General features: G+C 34.8%; 1 pseudogene; it reads right to left on the bottom strand.

Annotated features, from left to right (window-relative positions):
- Positions 1–18,302: 18,302 nt before the first annotated feature.
- LOC129691868 (nucleosome assembly protein 1-like 1) lies at positions 18,303–19,149 on the bottom strand (annotated as a pseudogene).
- Positions 19,150–19,564: the final 415 nt, after the last annotated feature.

The raw sequence follows: 19,564 nt of genomic DNA, 5'->3' as shown, positions 1-19,564 counted from the left end.
GAGTAATAAATCAAAGCTGCGCTAAAGCTGCAACTGCACAACACAAGATCTAAACAAAGCAGCAGAATTTCAGCGCACTCTACCTCTTTCTGGCTCACTGCTAAAATAAAACAGCACGATTGCTTAATTTCTCCAAGTCGACTTCTATTCCTTTTACTTAGTCATTAGTTTTGTGGTAAGCCCTATCCCATTTCCATACAATCAATTTAATGACATTGAGGTCATACTGTGCAATGTATCTGTATATAGCCATCTACAGTGCATTTATAGTTTAAGGAAAAAAGGCAATGAAGTGCTTTGTATTTTGTTTTACCTTAGTTAATCCAGAGTCATTAACTTATAAAAAATGAATGAGGTGTTTATTTTGTTTATCTTGTGGTTTCTGATTGGTGACTACAGTCAACTTAGAACATATTATAAAATGTTAATATGTAATATTTATAACTCTTGAAATTTCAGTGAATGCACAAAAATATCATATACTTTAATATACCTCTCAAAATTAGCCTGTTATGCCTACAATAGACACAAATTATTTTGAAACCTATACAGCCCATTACCAAAAAATTTTATCATTACCATTAAAAGAGTTAGTTTCAAAATGAATTTGTACTCATAGATAAAGCTAATTAATGACAATTAAAATGTGTGTACCTGATACTATAAAATATGTATTATAAAATACGTCATTTACATAATGCATTTACATAAGCATTTTAAATATTTCAGTATTGTTTGGATGAGAGGCTATGGTATATCTTTTTTCTTTCTTAATGGCACCTTAGAATTTTAGATATGTCACAGTATGTTAAAAAATACTATACTATTTTGATTTTATTTATTACCTAACATTGAAAAAAAAAGATAATTATCTAAAGGCAGCACAAATCCCCAGACTCTTGTTTTTTTACATTCATTGTGTAAGTGAGAATTGCTGTTGACTTCATTCCTAATGTCCTTGACTTGTAAGGTCCTACCACACTTTTTCCAATTTTACACTATGTTTTTCTATTCTATCAGATAACAGTTCTTATTGTTTATTTTTAAACTACCTCTATCTAATCCTTCAACTCTCATAACTGCTTTAAATTGAGACTCTGATAATCATCTATTAATTTATTGCTGTTATATATACTTTTTATTTCATGGCTTATTCCCATATTAAAATATATTCTGAGAAAGATCTTTTGTGTTCAAGCACCCAGAGCAAAGACTGGCATTTGCTTGTTATTTAATCAATAATGATTTAGTGATTGAATAAATGAATAAGATAATGTTCCAGTTACTTTATATACAGTATTTACAGATGCAATATTTGCTAGATGCCATGGATTAATTTCCTCTAGGCACCTCAAACTCAATATTTGAAGTTGATATTTTATCTCTAGCATATGAATTTGAGATGTAATTTTTTCCTATTGCAAAGAATCCCAGAAGTCACAGAAAGATAGACAAGACATAGCAAGTTAACGACAGCAAATAAAATAGAGAAAATAATTAGTCATTTTGGTGTTGAATCCTTGTTTTTACATAATTTAGTGATTAATCTCTGCAATAATTTCATTTTATAAAAGTTAAAAATTAAAATACAGTTTTTTAAGATCAAGAAACAGATAATGTGAAATGGAGGGTAGCAGTTGGTGAGAAAATCAAGGTCAAGTGATCCTAAGGACTGGGCATATGGTCCAGTGATGGAGCCTCCCCAGCATATTCTAGGCCATAGGATTGATTCTCAATACCATTAGAAAAAAACAGATTGTCAAAAATTAAAGTTATTAGTATATTATTTGTGACTATTAATTTTATGAAGTAAAATCATATTGGTGGCCAATATCCAAATCTTAGACAGTGTGTTATTAAAACCATTAATTTTCTTTCCTTTCTTCTTTATTTTAATTATTATTAGTGTTTGTGTGTGTGTATGTGTGTGTGTGAGTGTGTTATGCTGTGTTTGTGTAAGTTTGGGTATATTTGCAGAGGTCAAAGCACAACTTTTTGAAGTAAATTTTCCCTTCCAAAGTGGAATCCTCTTGTCGAACTCAGGTAAGACTAGAGCTTTTGTCCTCTAAGCCACTACACCAGACCCAAGATATTTATTCTAAAACAGTACAAACACCTTTCACTAACAGAAATCTTAAATTATATATTTTAAAGCCCTTAAAATCATTTTTTAAAAATTGGCATATATGCATGGTATATGGCAGAGACACAAGCACATTTCCATGCAACTGTTAATATAAAATATGCTTTGAACACATGCTCCCAAAATTTAACTCCCCTTTCTCTCTGCATCCTTAGACCTTCTTATTTCCTGGACAGTTTCACTTACAGCTTTGTGTCATATTTAACACATGATTTCATGTGCCTATATGATATGTAAGATTAACAAATAAGAAAAAAGTATGTAATATTTGTTTTTCTGGGACTGCCTTTATTTGATTATTATGATAATATCAAGCTATAACATTTTCCTGCAAAATGAAATAATTTAATTCAGTTTGTGGCTGAAAAATCTTTGTGTAAATTCACAAGGTCTTTATCTATTTCTCTGTTTATAGATACCAAGTAGGGTCCTAACTCAGCTCTTCAGAATAGAGATAGCAAATATTGTTATGCAATTATTTCTGGGGTATGATGACTTAGTGCCCTTTGGGGAAATGCCCAGCAGTGGTTTAACTGGGCCATAGGGAAAGTCTATTTTTAGTATTTTTGAGGAACTTCCGTACTAGTTATGACAGGTAGCTAGACTAAGTTACATTCCTGCAAGCAGTATAAAAGTGTTCCCTTTTAAAATACTTCTGTAATTATTGGAAATTATTTGAATACTTCCTTACCACCAAATAAGGAAAGCACAAAGGTGGTTAATGATTTATTTTGGTTTAAATGAACTTTAACAAATGTTTGAAGTTAAAGGATTGGCATTTTTATCTGAGTTCTTTCAACACTGCAGGAGCTAACTATCCATCAGCTTTGACAAAACATTCATGCCTCTAGATGCCAAGTAACAATCAGTGCTATAAAATGCAAAACAAATATTGTAAACCAGATAAAATTTTATTTTAAACCAGGATGCCAGGCTATTTAAAGCAAATGTGTTCTTAAAGCAAATGTTGATGTGACAGTGAATTAGGCTTTGAAGACAATGCCATTAGCTTAGCAAATTAGTGAAATTTAAGGTTATACAAAAAAAAAAAAAAAAAGAACTTGTGGCCCCACTATAAACTTATTTTTAGCTATCAACTCTGCTATACCTAATAATTCTGTTTTTTCCAACTCTAGGATAGTCTCTTACTTTTTATGAGAAATTCACAGCCTGATAAAATAAGAAGTTCCAGAAGATGATAAAGAGTCCCAAACTTTGCTGTAGATCATAGAAGCTGCCATAGGAACAGCATGAAATTCCATTGACTTTTAATGGTTCATAGGGTTTAATGTCCAGTCCTTCAGTATTTAGTCAGAAGATAGAAATGTGGACTGGAAAGTTTTTAGGTTAATAAGACTATGCTATGGGTCTTTTTTCTAATTAACTTTAATCTTCACAAATCCATGAATTCAGGTTCAGCAAAGAGATGATCATTTATATAATCACAGCTGAGTGTTTAATAAGAATGCAAAGATCCTTTCAAAATGCAAAACTGATTCTTCAGAAATCCTTTCGTGGCTCGCCGTTGACTCGATGACAAAAACATAAGTCCCTTAGCGTGACACCCAGGTCATGTGTGTAGGCCCAGGTCTCCCTAGAAATAACTTCACTGTTAGATGAACATATTTCAACAACACTGATTTACTTGTAACTCTTAAACGCTCTGTACTCTTCCCCATAGGCATTACCATGAACAGCACCTTGTCTTAATTTCTTCTTTTGTCCTGTATTTGCTTTCACATTCCAGTTCGCTCCCCATTTCTTTCAGATTTTTAAAAATGATTTACTTATTTTTTAGATTTTATGTGCATTGGTGTTATGCCTGCACGTATGCACATCCCCTGGAATTGGAGTGACAGGAGACCATGTGAGTGCTGAGAATCAAACCAAGGTCCTTCGTAGGAACAGCCAGTGCTCTTAACCCTGCAGTCATCTTTCTTGCAACCCCACCTTTCAGACTTTGAATACAGCCTCATCTCTGCATATGGTGCCTGTTTCTCTGTGGCTCACAGAACTTGTATTGGTAATCATGGATCTGAACTTCCATTTCACTCACTAGCCTTGGAATACTTTAATATCAACAACTAGATATTTTTCATCTCTTCCTGCAGCCATCACTGCTCTAACCAAAGTGGCCACAAAGGAAAATATTAATAATTGAATAATTTATTGCATTTACATCTCATCAAAAACCTATGAGTCAGGGAAACTTAAATTTGTTCATTTGAAGGAAGTTTTTTTTTTTTTTTTTAATAAGCACTCACCTTTTCCAATTCAGGATGGTATGGCCAATGAGAGAAGGAATTAGAATACAACATAACTCCTCCAAATCACATGCTATCTTCACTTAAATAATAATGTCTTATGTACACACAAGTTAGGTATAACTGTGTAAAATTACCATTAATGATTTTTTTTTTGCCAAAGAACATTGAATACTGAAAAATAAAATCAATGAAACTTTGAATATGGTGAATATAAATGTTTCATTTTAAAAATGCATGGTTTATTCTACATAAACATCATCATCAATGAAATCTCAGGCATAGCTTCACAATCAAAAATCCATGATTTTTTCTATGCTACTATTTTTGAACATTTCCTCTTATTTGAACAAATTTTCAAAGAAAAACATAACAAATAAATTTTATTTTCTTTAGGATATTATTGGGATTTTTAGATGAAGAAATATGTTTTTTAGAATACATTATAAGGAGAGGCTGAGAGTAAGGTAAATGTGTACATAGCAGTAAGAGGAAATATTAGTTTTACCTTGTAGCTCAAGAGTACATTAATTAGTAATGGAAAGGGGAAAATTATAGGAAAAACACACACACACACACACACACACACACACACACACACAAGCATGTAGAGTGTCACACAAAAATTTCTGCAAATACCAAAAAAAACCAAAACAACAACAACAGCAAAAACAAAAAAGAAAGAAAAAAAAAACCCTACGAAATTATCATCATAGAAAATAAAGGACTCAAGCAAGCGTGAATATGTGGACTCCTAAGGAGTTAACACGCGTTATGTTCCATTATACTATGACTTGATCATCTCAATTACATAACTGTTATGTTTCAAAACATTTTGTTTTGGAGATATTGGTAATGAAAACTTAGTGTTTGTGTATTATATGTTTTAATATTTTTCATAAAAACTGACCTGGGCAAACATCAAGAATGAATATGGGTATTTTATAATACAAGAGAGAAACTGAACCAAGAAATTTGTGTTTTGAAAATATTCCAAGTAAGTAAAGGATAAAGAAATTATACCCTCCTTCTACATTTTGCTTGAATTTAGTGTTGATTTATATAAGTATTATAAAGACTACTTTATAGTATTTATAAAATACTGTATGTTAAATATTTATATAAAATATTCATTGAAATTAAAATTATTTTCTTTTATATTAGTAAGATTTTAAGATAGGATGGTCTATTCAGGAAACACTGACAAACTCTAGAAAGATTCAATCAACATATAAATTAACTCTTACACCTCTCAGGGTAGCTAAGGTCAATAACATAAATGACAGCTCATACTTGTGAGGCTGTGGAATAAATGGAACACTCATCTATTGCTCATGGGAGGGCAAACTTGTACAGCCACTATGGAAATCAGTATGTCAGTTCTTCAGAAAGATGGGAATAAATCTACCTTAAGATTCAGTTATATTACTCTTGGCACATACCCAAAGGAAACTCCATACTACCAGAAGAATACTTACTCAACTATGTTCATTGCTGCTCTATTCATAATAGACACAAATTAAAAACAACTTATATGTCCCCCAACAGAATGGATAAAGATGTGTAGCACATTTACACAATTAAGTATTACTCAGCTGTTAAAAAAAGACATGAAAAATGCAGGCAAATGGACAGAAGTGCGGAAAAAATCATCCTGAGTGTGGTAACCCAGACCCAGAAAAATAAATATGGTATGTATTCACTTATATGTGGATATTAGTCATTAAATAAATGATAACTCAGCTACAGTCCAAAGATCTAGAGAAGTTAGATATAGAGCAATAATATTGAATACTATATTATTGTCAAGTCTATGTATATAATTTCTTTACCACACGGATCATATTAGTACATCATAAAGAATATCTGAGCAGTTGAAAACCCTTCTCTAACCTTAGTGAAGTGACATAGATGAAATAATCTTGTTCCCTACATCTTGGAATAAAAGCAATATGGTTCTAAATAACCCATGTGTCAAAGGCTGAAACAATGGGGAAGATTTTCTTATAATATTAACAAGGAAGATTCATATTAGATCATGCACATGGACAATGTTTTTAGGAATAAAATTCATACATCAGAAACAATTGTTAAATATTGATATTCTCCATTCCAACCTATAGAAGCTAGTGAAGGGTTGGATAAAAACACAGGAAAAATAAAAAATAGAACAGAAATCTATCCATGGTGATACATATTGTTTTTATTAAATTTTAATTTTTTTATATTAATTACAGTTTATTCACTTTGTATCCCAGCTGTAGCCCACTCTTTCATTCCCTTCCAACTCTACCCTTCCTCCCTCATCTCCTCTTATGCCCCTCTCCAAGACAGGGGAGGTCCTCCTCCCCTTCCATCTGACCCTAGCTTATCCAGTCTCATCCAAACTGGCTGCATTGTGGTGATACATATTTAATAGAAATTATCTTTCAGTCCAAATCATGTTCTTTGAAATAGCTAATAATTTTATAAATTCTTACAAGAGAGACTAGTAACTCTATTCAAAGCACTGTACCCAAGTTCTTCAGAAACTTAACTAACTCAATAATATAAGTTACATTTCCAGGTTCTTTCTACAGAGTAATTTTAATATGAAATTTTTGAAAATGATAATCATTTGAAGTTTAGATTTTACTGGACTGGTGGGAAATTGAATGTGTATGAGATGCTGGTGGAACTGAACTCAAATTTTAATACAAAATAAATGTGTATTTTACATACATAACTTTAAATGGTCCATTGAGAATGCTGAATAAATTTTGTGTTATCCTTGAATTTTTGACTGGGAACCATCACATGAGGTCAGGTGTGGTTGTTTTGTTTCAGCTCTCAAAATTCTTGGAGATTGTTTTGAATCTTTACATTCAATCTATGTTTTTAATTTTTCCACTGCGTGCTACGAAAAGTGACTGTATTTGATAGTTTTCATACTTACAGTAAAGAAGAAAATTGACCGGAAAAAAAAAAAAGGTTAAGAAAAAGCAAATGAAAAGTGACAATTGATGGCAAGTGAGGAAGTGACAAGTTCCTGTGTAATTGTGGCCACTTGAAACTTGCCAACATCCTAGTGAGTTCCCCCACACCCACAAACGTGGTCATCACACACTGAACTCATTGCTATTAATGGTAACACTAATACAAAAGGAGGACATGAGGGCTGGAAGGTGGCTTTTTGGTTAAAGAGCACTCAGTGCTTCTCAGAGAACCTGGGCACATTTCCCAGAGTAAGCATGGACGTTCCAACTGTCTGCAGTTCTACTTCCAGGGAATTTGATGTTCTCTTCTGGTCTCTGCAGGAACCACGGACCTACATTGTGCCCCTACATATATTGAAGAAGAACACCCACCCAAGTAAAAATAAATTAATCTTAGCAAATAAAGAAGACATGAAGTCAGGAGAAACACAGTTGTGTTTAAGAAGTTTTTCAAAATAATTGATCACACTGTGACCCCCAAGTTTGTGTCGTTTACTGGGAAACAAAACAAAACAAAACAAAAACTGTTTTTAGTTGTGCTGTGGCTCAGCCCCAGCACATACCTTTAGTCTAAGAGCTTTCTGCTTAAATATTGTAAACAGGATTAACTAAAGTCAGTCATAGGTCAAGAGGTAGAGCAAGCAACCAGTTGACAGGGAGTGAGCATAGGGGGAAAAAAGAGTAAGGTGAAGTCAGGAGGATAGATAGAGAGATGCACAGGAAGTCGGAGGGAAAGTTAGTCTGAGGGGTTTTGATACTGCATGGGGAAGGAGGCTTTCTTCTTTTGGGACTCAGCTGAGGAGGAAGGTCAATTAGGTACTTTCTCTGCCTCTCTGAGCTAGCAGGTTTCCACCCCAGCAGCGAGCTCCCGTCTTCATTGGTAAAATAAAATAATAATAATAATAAAAAACCTGTGATTTTGTTCAAAACAAAACAAACAAAAAACAGCAATACAGGAAGAGCTAGAGAGAAGTAAGGAGGTGGTTAGGATGAAAATATATTGTGTATATGTGTGAAAATTAAAAAGATAGATAAAATAAAAATTATAGTCAATATTAGAAATAAAAAGACAATTTTAATGCCATATCTCTAATTGTTAAAATATTAATTAGGACATAATAGGAACGTCCATTTAATTTAAATGAAAAGGACAAATTACTGAAAAGTTGAAGTCTTCCTGACTGATACAAATAGTAAAAAGTTAATCTATTAAGATAGAAAATTATCTGTCCAAGTGGGTTACATAGTAATGGGAAGAGGGACTGCCTCTGACATAATCTGATTGGCCTGCTCTTTGATCACCTCCCCCTGAGGGGGGAGCAGCCTTATCAGGCCACAGTAGAGGACAATGCAGCCACTTTTGATGAGAACTGATAGACTAAGATCAGAAAGAAGAGGAGAACCTCCCCTATCAGTGGACTTGGGGAGTGGCAGACATGCAGAAAGGGGAGGGAGGGTGGGATCGGGAGGGGAGGAGGGAGGGGCTTATGGGGGGATACAAAATGAATAAAGTGTAATTAATAAAAAAAATTAAAAAAATATTCTATAGCTAGAGAGAAATTATATAATTAACAAATGCATCTGTGATAGTAAAAAAAATGTTAACATGAAGAAAAATTTAGGCTCAGATGTCTTCTCCATTGAATTCTTTTTTCAAATGATTAAAGAAGAAATAACAGCAATTTTTACACACTCTTCCTGCCAATATAATATGAAGGAGAACTTTCCTAACTCATTGGATCTGACTGACATGTTCCTTCTGTGATTGAACTTGGGTCTAACTGCTGAATCCCCTCTGCAGCCTTCTTTTGTAGATGCTTTGTTTGGTATAGCTTCTAGATTGATGACTTTTGTACTTTTACCGAGCACTTCAAATATGTTATATTGTCTTCAAATTGAATTCTTAGGGAAGATATGGTATTTCTTACTTGTTTTCTTCTCTTTTAACTCCTTTACTTTTCTGTGTTGCCTCCAATTACACGTAAGCATACTTCATATATTCCATAGAACATTGAGGGGCTGTTCAATTTTCCCAGGCTCATTTTCTGTGTGTTAGATTTTTGGGTACATTTATTTCCTGCATTCAGCTTGACTAGTTCTTCCTCATCCCTGTCAAACTTACTTACACAGTGACTTAATGACTATATAAAATATCTTCTTGGGTGTGAATCTTCTATATTTAACATCTGCATCTGTCTCCTAATTGCTTTTGCTTTTGTCTAAGCACATGAGAATGCTAAAATAGCTCTCTTAAAATTCTAGATGGCAATTCTAGTTCATTCAACGTATTTCATCCTGTCATTTGTCATAAAGTGTAATTAATAAAAAAAATTAAAAAAATATTCTATAGCTAGAGAGAAATTATATAATTAATAAATGCATCTGTGATAGTAAAAAAATGTTAACATGAAGAAAAATTTAGGCTCAGATGTCTTCTCCATTGAATTCTTTTTTCAAATGATTAAAGAAGAAACTTGCATTTGTCAAGTTGCCTCAAGGTAAGAAGAGCACTTTAAATGTGTTGTTGAGTGTCAGCTTTATGAAGTTTTGAAAGTGAGGTGTTTTTTGTTTTTGTTTTTTTTCAGGTAATGAATTGATTCCTTTGTATATCCATTTTTGTCTTTTAAAGAGAGTTCAAATACTGTATAGTCTAAATAATTATTTTTCCCAAAGGGCTAGGTTTCTTTTAATTTTAGGCTACCTGCTAACCCCCAAAATGTATCTTCAACTGAGTGGAATATGTATGTACATACAAATATATATATTCTGAATGCAGCCACTGTCTGACCATGACACTACGTAACAGTTGATCTGCTCATCTTTTCTGTTTCCGGTTTCTCTGTTGTTATACACATATATTTTTTCCTTTTTTCATATCTCAATTCTTCCATCTTGGATTGTCTTACAAATAACCTGTTACTTTTATCTATATGATGTTTATTAAGGTAAATTTGGAATTTCTGTAGTAGTTTTGTGATTTCGTTTCTTTTTGGAGTTCTTCTGGGTTCTTTTGATTGATTGGGACTATATATTCTTACTCATCTGCTCATTGGCAGAACAATGCAAAAAACAAACAAACAAACAAACAAAACAAACCAGCATCTTCAACTTTTTATTCTAATGTGTTGATTATGTTTGAAAAATGAATAACTAATATATGATAGACAAACATATATTTATGTATACATAATATACACATACACATATGTGTACATATACAGGCTTCAATAAACTTAGCTTCATTTCAATAACTATTAATTCTACAACTCTTTCAAAAATTAGACAATTGGGTCAAGAATTGTAGATGGCCTTGCTACTTTGTTGCTTCTTTTTTTTCTCATCCTTTATCTCCCCCTCCACTTTTCACCCCCTATTATGAGATAGGAGAAAAGGATAAAAAATCATAAATATGAATATTATTCCACCATATTTAGAATATTTAGAATATTATTCTAAATAATATTATTATATATAAATAATAATAAATAATATTATTCTAAATAATATAAATAATTCTAAATAAATATAAATAATATTATTCTAACTATATTTATTAAAAATTGTCAATATTTGCATATGATTCACTGCACTCTGCTGGAAGTTTGGTTATGAGTCTCAGCATCTGCTTTGATATACTGCTAGGTAGAGTCTTTCAGAGGCCCTCTGCGGTAGGCTCCTGTCCTGTTACTTGTTTTCTCCTACTTCCAATGTGAAAGACAGGGGAGTTAGTATGACCTAGAGGGGACAGAAGCTCCACAAAGACCAAATATATCAGGGCACAAGGTTCTTCTATGAGACTGTTTCTCCAACAAAGGACCATGCATGGATATAACCTAAAATCACTGCTCGGATATAGCCCATGGTAGCTCAATATCCAAGTGGGTTCCCTAGTAAGGGGGACAAGGATTATTTCTAACAGGAACTCAATGACGGGCTTGTTGATCTTCCCCTTTCCCCCAAGGGAGGAGCAGCCTTGCTAGGCCATAGATAAGGACATTGCAGCCAGTCCTGAAGATACCTGATAGGCTAGTGTCCGAATGGAAGGGGAGGAGTACCTCCCCTATCAGTGGACTTGGAAGGGGGCAGGGAAGGGATGATGGAGGAAGGGTGGAGTTGGGAGTGAAAAAGGGAGGAGGCTACAGCTGGGATACAAGTGAATGACCTGTGATTAAAAAAAAAAATTAAAATTAAAATAAAAAAAATCAATATTTTAATAGAATTAGCAGTTTGATAGTAGCAAATATTTACTAGTATTTTCTTAAATAGTTTTAATCAAATAAATAGCTGATTCTTTCCTTTGATTTTAAATATGTTGGTTTTTCTGACTGAGTAGCTTGTTGGCAAGTAATCTTTATCAAAAAGTTTTCAGTTAGTTCTACGAATAGCATATTCAGTACACATTGTTCAAATTTTTGTTTGTTTACAGAATAACGATTAAGGACACACATTATGAGTAGATAAACTTCTGATCCTTGTTAGCTATTCATCTTTCAAATTTTACATGCAAGTTATAGAGACGCTTAACAGGTTAACTTTGGAGAAAGAAATACCCATATTTTGAGAATCCAAGTGTTACACCACAGTCTGACCATGTTCGCTATTGCTGTGTTCTTGCAGAGCTCTAAGGATTGACCGCACAGAGTGGGTATGGGAATGAGGAAAAGACAAACACAAGGACACAGTCAAGAGGAGCTTGGTCAGTTGGGCTCTATGAGGTAGAAGCTGCAGTACCTCAGAAAATCAGGTTTGTTTTAAACAGAGAGGTAATATTATTGTATACAGTTGAGTCAGAGAGCTAGGTTTAGCAAATCTCGGTAGGGCTATTCTCCTTGGAGAGACGTGCTTGAACTGTAAATATGCCGGGTGAGAAATGTACAGTGAACACTTTCTGCACATGACATCAACTTCCACACACAGTCCAGAGTAAACCTGTAAACCTTCACCATCCCTCTGAACCTCACCTTGGGAGGAAATGATTTGCCAGTTCTCATGGGTCTAAGTCCTTGATACGCTGGCTTGGATCAACACACACTCAGGATTTTATACATCCAGGGACTCCTCTACTCCCTACATACTACAGTATATACAGTCACACATCTCATTGTCTCTTGATTTTGTCATCCTTTCTTATCTTTAAATAGTTGTAGACCTTGACTTATTCTGCTAAGGTAGCACATTACACAATCACACATCAGAATAAAAATGACACATCTGTATTAGTGAGTAATAATTTTTGTAAAATATTTTATATAAAGATATTATTAAATGAAAAACTATTTTGGTGAAAAGAGTGAAGAAAAACTAAAACTTTAATCATGCTATTAATAGTATATAAATTGTTCCAGTGAGACTATTGTATGTTAATTTTTTATTCCCATTGTTAGTTTTTTAAAGAATTTCACACAGTGTATTTTGATTTTGTTCAATTCCTTACCCAACTCCTCCCAGATCCTCTCTCCTTCCTATCTATTTTGTGTCTTTTGTTTTTCCTAACCCATAAACTACATTTGATGTTGTCCATACAATCTTGGGTGTAAGTCCATCAACTGGAGCACTGGTTCTCAGCCTTCCTAATGCTGTGACCCTTTAGTACAGTTCCTTATGTTGTGGTGGCCCCCAACCAGCAAATTATTTTCTAGCTACTTCATAACAGTCATTTTATTACAGTTATTATTTGTTTTTTGTTGTTTGTTTTGATTTTTTTTTTTGAGACAGGATTTCTCAGTGTAGCCTTGCCTGTCCTGTGTTTTGTAGACCACGCTGGCCTAGAACTCAAGAGATTTGCCTATCTCCCAGACTGCTGGGATTAGGGACATGTACCACTATGGCTAGCCTTATTATGTAATTTGTAGCCTTATTATGATTTGTAATGCAAATATCTGATATGCAGAATATCGATATGCATCCCCCAGAGGGTCATAACCCCACAATGTGAAACAATGTGGAGTGTAATTAACCCACCAGACGCCACACCTTTAAATCAAACTAACTCTTTATCTCAGCAGCTATCAGTTGGCAATAGTTCCTCAGCTAGTGATGGGACTTCATATTCGTCACTACTTTTTATGCCTGGACACCTTTGGTTTTGAGCTTCCACTCAAGGACATTTTTCATGCTCCACTGTGGTGAGTTCATATGTGCTACATTGCTTCCTTACAATGTTGAACAAATATATATTTTTTTCCACCTTTTCTCAGCTGTTACAATGTTTCCAGTCCCTGTCTGCAAATGAACCTTGGGAAGAGAAGCTGTGATCTAGCCGTCCTGTTTAGGGATGGACATTCTGTAGTCCTTTATTCCTGGCTCCTTGACTAGTGGCTCTCTGTGTTAATCAACATCTATTCCAAATAGGAGCTTCTCTCCTAAAAGATGAGCGATGCACACATTGATTGTAATACAAATTGTCAGGACTACTATCACGCAGAGCAGACTAATACTAATATCTTCTCTCCTAGGCCTATGATGTATCCAGTCACATATTCTTGTCCCATATTGATTACAGATATTGGTTTCAAACTGTAGGACTGATATGAAATCTGATCAGAATGTGGTTGATTATGATCATAATGTTTGTGCCACTTTTGTGCTAGTGAGAATATTCTGCATGCAGGTATTTGTGGTAACTTGCAGGATCCACAGCTGGCTAAAACTGGTAATTATTTTTCTCCTTTTGCTGAGCATAGAACATTTCAGCACTCAAAAAGATAGCCACTAGTGATTGCAGCCCCAGGATGTAACAGCTTTTTTTCTCCATGTACTTTGACTCAAGTATGTGATGACTTCATCAATAGGGTCTTATTGTCAAGTTCTTTATAGAAACAAATATTGGGAATAACTTGTAATGTTTGGGAGTGTCTACAGTGCCTATTGACCAAAAATTCCCAAAAGTGATTAATTCCTATTAATGAGCTTGTTATTTATTGATCTATGGTGTCTGGTAGGAACATTGTTGGGTAATTCTACATAAACTCTTTTAATATGTGAATATGTATACTTAGGAAGTTTCTATAGCATTAGATTTCTATATGATGCTTTCAGTATATCTTTAGTGTTATCTATCCTTGTATTCTCTAATCTTCCTTCTCATCCTTCACTCCATTTAATACTTTCTTTTCTTTATCTTTCCTTAACTCTTTCTATGATTGTTCTCTATTTGCTCTTCGTTAAATCCTCGCCTGATGACCCCTTACTAATTTCCTCACATTGATGGGTTTGCCATATTGAACACACACATCTGAAGACTCAATGCTAATATCCATACACGAAAGAAAATATGTGATATTTATCTTTATAAGCTTGGGTTAACTTACTCATAATTATTGCTTTAAAGCCTATATATTTATATAGTCACACTTTCATTTTTCTTAACATCTGAAAAATATTTCAATGTGTATGATTATAATTTTTTTATTTTTTAATGTTAGCTACAGTTTATTAACTTCATATCCCAGCTGAATTATATTTTTAAAATGTATTTCTTCACTTTACATCCCAAATGTAGCCCCTCCCTTTGCTCTTTCTGGTACCACCCCCTTTCCCTTTTCCCTGTATCCTGCCTCCATTCCTCTTCAGAAATTGGAAGCCCCCCACATAGTCATCCCAGCACATCAAGATGTATCACAACTGAGAGCATCCTCTAACATGGTAGCCTGGCCAGGCAGCTCCGCCAGGAGGAAGAGCCTGATTCCTTATGAGATGGCTGAGCAAGGGATCATGTCATGAGAGAAGTAGGGTCATTATCATATAATGAAAGGGGGAAAATGAAAGAGTTAATATATGTCCTATCAATGAAGTTTAATAAAAAGTTTATTTTTTAAGTGAAAAATATTTCAGTTATTTTACTAACATATGCTCTGTAAAGTTATAAGTTTTAAAATATCCACACTATATTTCACAAACTACATTTATTTCTGAGATGAGTATTTTGATTTTTCACAGTGTTTTTATATGAATAAGATCTAGAATATATCATGTATTCATTTTATCCAAATTATATAAATAATTGAGTATCATCACCTTGGGGTGTCTTTGGCATAATTACACTAGAAACTGATGATTTTTGTTCTGTAAAACTTCAAAGAACAACAGAGAACTATCCATTTCCTATTATAATTTGATTTAATATAAAGTATATGATCAAAAACAACATAGCTGTAATTTCAAATTCAATTAAATTATAATGGCTGTGTTCAATATGTAAGCCAACACAATTTTATTGTCAAATAGAGAATCTCACTGGAAGTGAATATGCTGAAAAGATGCTTTTTGTAAAAGCTTCAGATATACCTAAGGAAGCATAATGTGTGTTTGTCAAATGAGTGATGTGCATAAATGTTTTCAGCAATTCGCATGTGAGCAAACCTGTATTTTTTAGAGAAAATTGGAATTTTATTCAGTTGCTTGGTTGATTAAAGGCAGGTAATTCATGGTGATAAAGTAAGAAATAAAAAAAAATCTATACAAAAATCACCAAGTATTTTAAAGTTGTTTTTTAATTTTTTTTAATATTAATTACAGTTTATTAACTTTGTATCCCACTCCCTCATTCCCTCCCAATCCCACCTTCCCTCCCTCATCTCCTCCCTGCCCCTTTCCAAATCCACTGATGAGGGAGACCTCCTCTCCTTTCATCTGATACTGGTTTATCAAGTGTCTTCAGGACTGGCTGCAAAGTTCTCCTCTGTGGCCTAGCAAGGCTGCTCCTCCTTTGGAGGGGGGAGAGGTCAAAGAGCCAGTCATTGAGTTCATGTCAGAAATAGTCCTTGTTCCCCTTACTAGGACACCCACTTGGATACTGAGCTACCATGGGCTACATGCTAGCAGAGGTTCTAGGTTATATCCATACATGGTCCTTGGTTGGAGAAACAGTCCCATAAAAGACTGCTGTGCCCAGATATATTTGGTCTTGTGGAGCTCCTGTCCTCTTCAGGTCATATTATCTCCCCCTTCTTTCTTCTGATTTCCTGCACTCTGCCAAAGGTTTAGTTATGAGTCTTAGTATCTGCTTTGATATACTGCTGGGTAGAGTCTTTCAGAGGCCCTCTGTGGTAGGCTCCTGTCCTGTTACTTGTTTTCTCCTACATCCAATGTCCATCCCATTTGTCTTTCTAAGTGAGGATTGATCATATTGTGGTAATTTTATACAATGGAATACTACTCAGCAATTAAAAACAAGAAAATGATGAACTTTGCAGGCAAATGGTGGAACCTAAAAAAAGATCATCCTGAGTGAGTTATCCCAGAAGCAGAAAGACACACAATGTATATACTCACTTACATAGACATATACGATGAGATAAACATACTGACTGAAATCTATACACCAAAAGAAGATAAACAATGCTCAACCTCATTAGCCATCAGGGAAATGCAAATCAAAATGACCCTGAGATTTCACCTTACACCCATCAGAATGGCCAAGATAAAAAACTCAAGTGACAACACATGCTGGAGAGGTTGTGGTTAAAGGGGAACCCTCCTTCATTGCTGGTGGGAATGTAAACTGGTACAACCACTTTGGAAGTCAATCTGGCGCTTTCTCAGACAATTAGGAGTAGTGCTACCTCAAGACCCCGCTATACCACTCCTAGGTATATACCCAAAATTTGCTCAATTACACAACAAGGACATTTGTTCAACCATGTTTGTAGCAGCTTTATTTGTAATAGCCAGAATTTGGAAGCAACCCAGATGTCCATCAACGGAGGAATGGATACAGAAATTGGGGTATTTTTGCACAATGGAATACTACTCAGCAATCAAAAATGAGGCGAGGAAATCATGAAATTTGCAGGCAAATGGTGGGATCTAGAAAAGATCATTCTGAGTGAAGTATCCCAGAAGGAGAAAGACAAACATGGGTTATACTCGCTTATAAAGACCTACAAGATATGATAAACATAATGAAATCTACACACCTAAAGAAGATAATCAAGAAAGTGGACAAGGGCGAAGATGATCAGTCCTCATTTAGAAAGACAAATGGGATGTGCATTGAACGTATGACAGGAGTCTACCGCAAAAGGCACCTGAAAGACTCTAACTAGCAGTGTTTCAAAGCAGACACTAAGACTCATAACCAAACCTTGGCAGAGTGCAGGGAATCATATGAAAGAAGGGGAGTTAGTATGATATGAAAAGGATAGGAGCTCTACAAGGACCAAATATATCCGGTCACAGGGTCTTTTCTGAGACTGACACTCAACCAAGGACCATCTATGAATATAACTTAGAACTTCTGCTCGGATGTGGCCCGTGGTAGCTCAGTAACCAAGTAGTTCTCCAAAGTAAGGGGAACAAGGACTATTTCTAACAAGATCTCAAGGGCAGGCTCTTTGACCTCTTCACACCCCCGCCCCAGGGGAGGCACAGTCCTGTTAGGCCACAGAGGAGGACTTTGCAGCCAGCCCTGAGGATACCTGATAAAACAGGGTCAAATGAAAGGGAGGAGGTCCTCCCCTATCAGTGGACATGGAAAGGGGCAGGGAAGAGACCAGGGAGGGAATGTGGGGTTGGGGAGGGAATGAGGGAGCGGGGGGGGGGGGGGGGATACAGCTTGGACACAGAGTTAACAAAATTTAACTAAAAAGAAAAAGAAAATAAAAAAAAAAGAAGAAGATAAACAAGAATGAGGCCCTGGGGTAAAGTTATGTTTTGAACTATTTAGTTCTAGTAAATGGAATTCAACTTTCTGTTAAAAAAAATATCACACATCACGTGCCACTTTTTAAAAAAGCACATGCATGCTACCTCCTCCAAAGCTGTTCAGTATAGAAAGCTAGGCACCTCTGAACTCACTCTAATTCTCTGCAAGAAGGTCAATCAGTACAACCTGAGATGTCATCCTGTGAGAGCTGAAACTGTTTGACATTTTATTTTGGGCTGTGAAAACAAAATTAGGCAAACAAACAACAGAAAAGCTCAAAATACGTTCAAATTATATAAATTCATCCTTTGTAGATATAGGAAGATGTAGGCCAGACATTCTGCTTCACTGCTGCTATACTTTGTGGGGTTTTGATCTTTCTTTGGATAATAGTCTGGAACACTTTCCTCATTTCCTTCTCCTTCTCCTCAGCTTCTTCACCATCATCATCATCATCATTATCATCGTCATCATCATCATTCTCAATAGCTTCTCCAGTTGATTATAACACTGATCTTGGGATTATGCACTCACATGAGAAGTGGCCAGTATAGCTTTAGCACCAGCATCCAGATCTTAGCACGATTCCATTCTTAGGAACTTCAGGAGGAGCAAAAGAAGTGGCAACTGTTTTAGTCACAGTATGCATTGTCCCACACCCCTTGTGTTTCTGCTTCTTTTTAAAGGTTTTTAAAGTAACATTCTTTCCTTTTTTCCAATTTACCTTGCACCCTGAACAACCCATAATTTCTGGTCCATCATAAGAAAAGGGATCATGTGGTTCTGACCTCATTCTATAAGTCTTTCTTAACAATTTGTGAAATATTCATTGGGTTCAAAGTGATAAAATTCCAGCATTGGAGAACTTCATTTTAACACCTTTCAAGTGCTTTATAATAGGTTTATCATGTTCCTGAACCCTATCACCGAGCAAATCAATGTTCTTAAAAACTCAACCAAAATTCAGGAATGTCTTTAGGGTCTTCTTTTCTTTCATCCTTTTTCTCATCTTCAATCTTGGCCTTTTCTTTCAACTCCTCCAAAACTTCATTTTCTTATTTGTTTTTTTTTTTCACATTCTTCTTCTGTAGGTTCATAAATTATATCAACCTTGCTTGTCATACAAATATACAAGCAAAAAGAGAAAGGGAGAGAAAGAGAGAGAAAGAGAGAGAGAGCCTAATGAAATGAGTGCAGTTTGGAAAATTGTGAGCTACATGGATAAACATTTTAGAGTTATGATTTCATTAACTATTATCACATTAGCTAGTAATCTCAAATTTTACAGATAAATTATTGAATTACATATGTAGAGTATTGGAATAATCATTGAGGAACCATTCCATACTTTCCTTGTTCTTGTTCTTATTTTTTTAATTTAATTTTATTTATGTATATATTTATTATAATTTATTCATGTTGTATCCCCACTACAGCTCCCTCTCTTGTCTCCTCCTAGTCCCACCCACCTTTCCCCTTCTCCCTCTCTGTCCTTTCACTAGTTTTCTGATAGGGGAGGACCTCCTCCTCTTCTATC

Source organism: Psammomys obesus, unplaced genomic scaffold (genome assembly GCF_907164565.1).
Source record: "Psammomys obesus unplaced genomic scaffold, mPsaObe1.curated_primary_1811, whole genome shotgun sequence".
Taxonomy (NCBI): Eukaryota; Metazoa; Chordata; class Mammalia; order Rodentia; family Muridae; genus Psammomys; species Psammomys obesus.
This window is presented reverse-complemented; position numbering and strand designations above follow the sequence as displayed.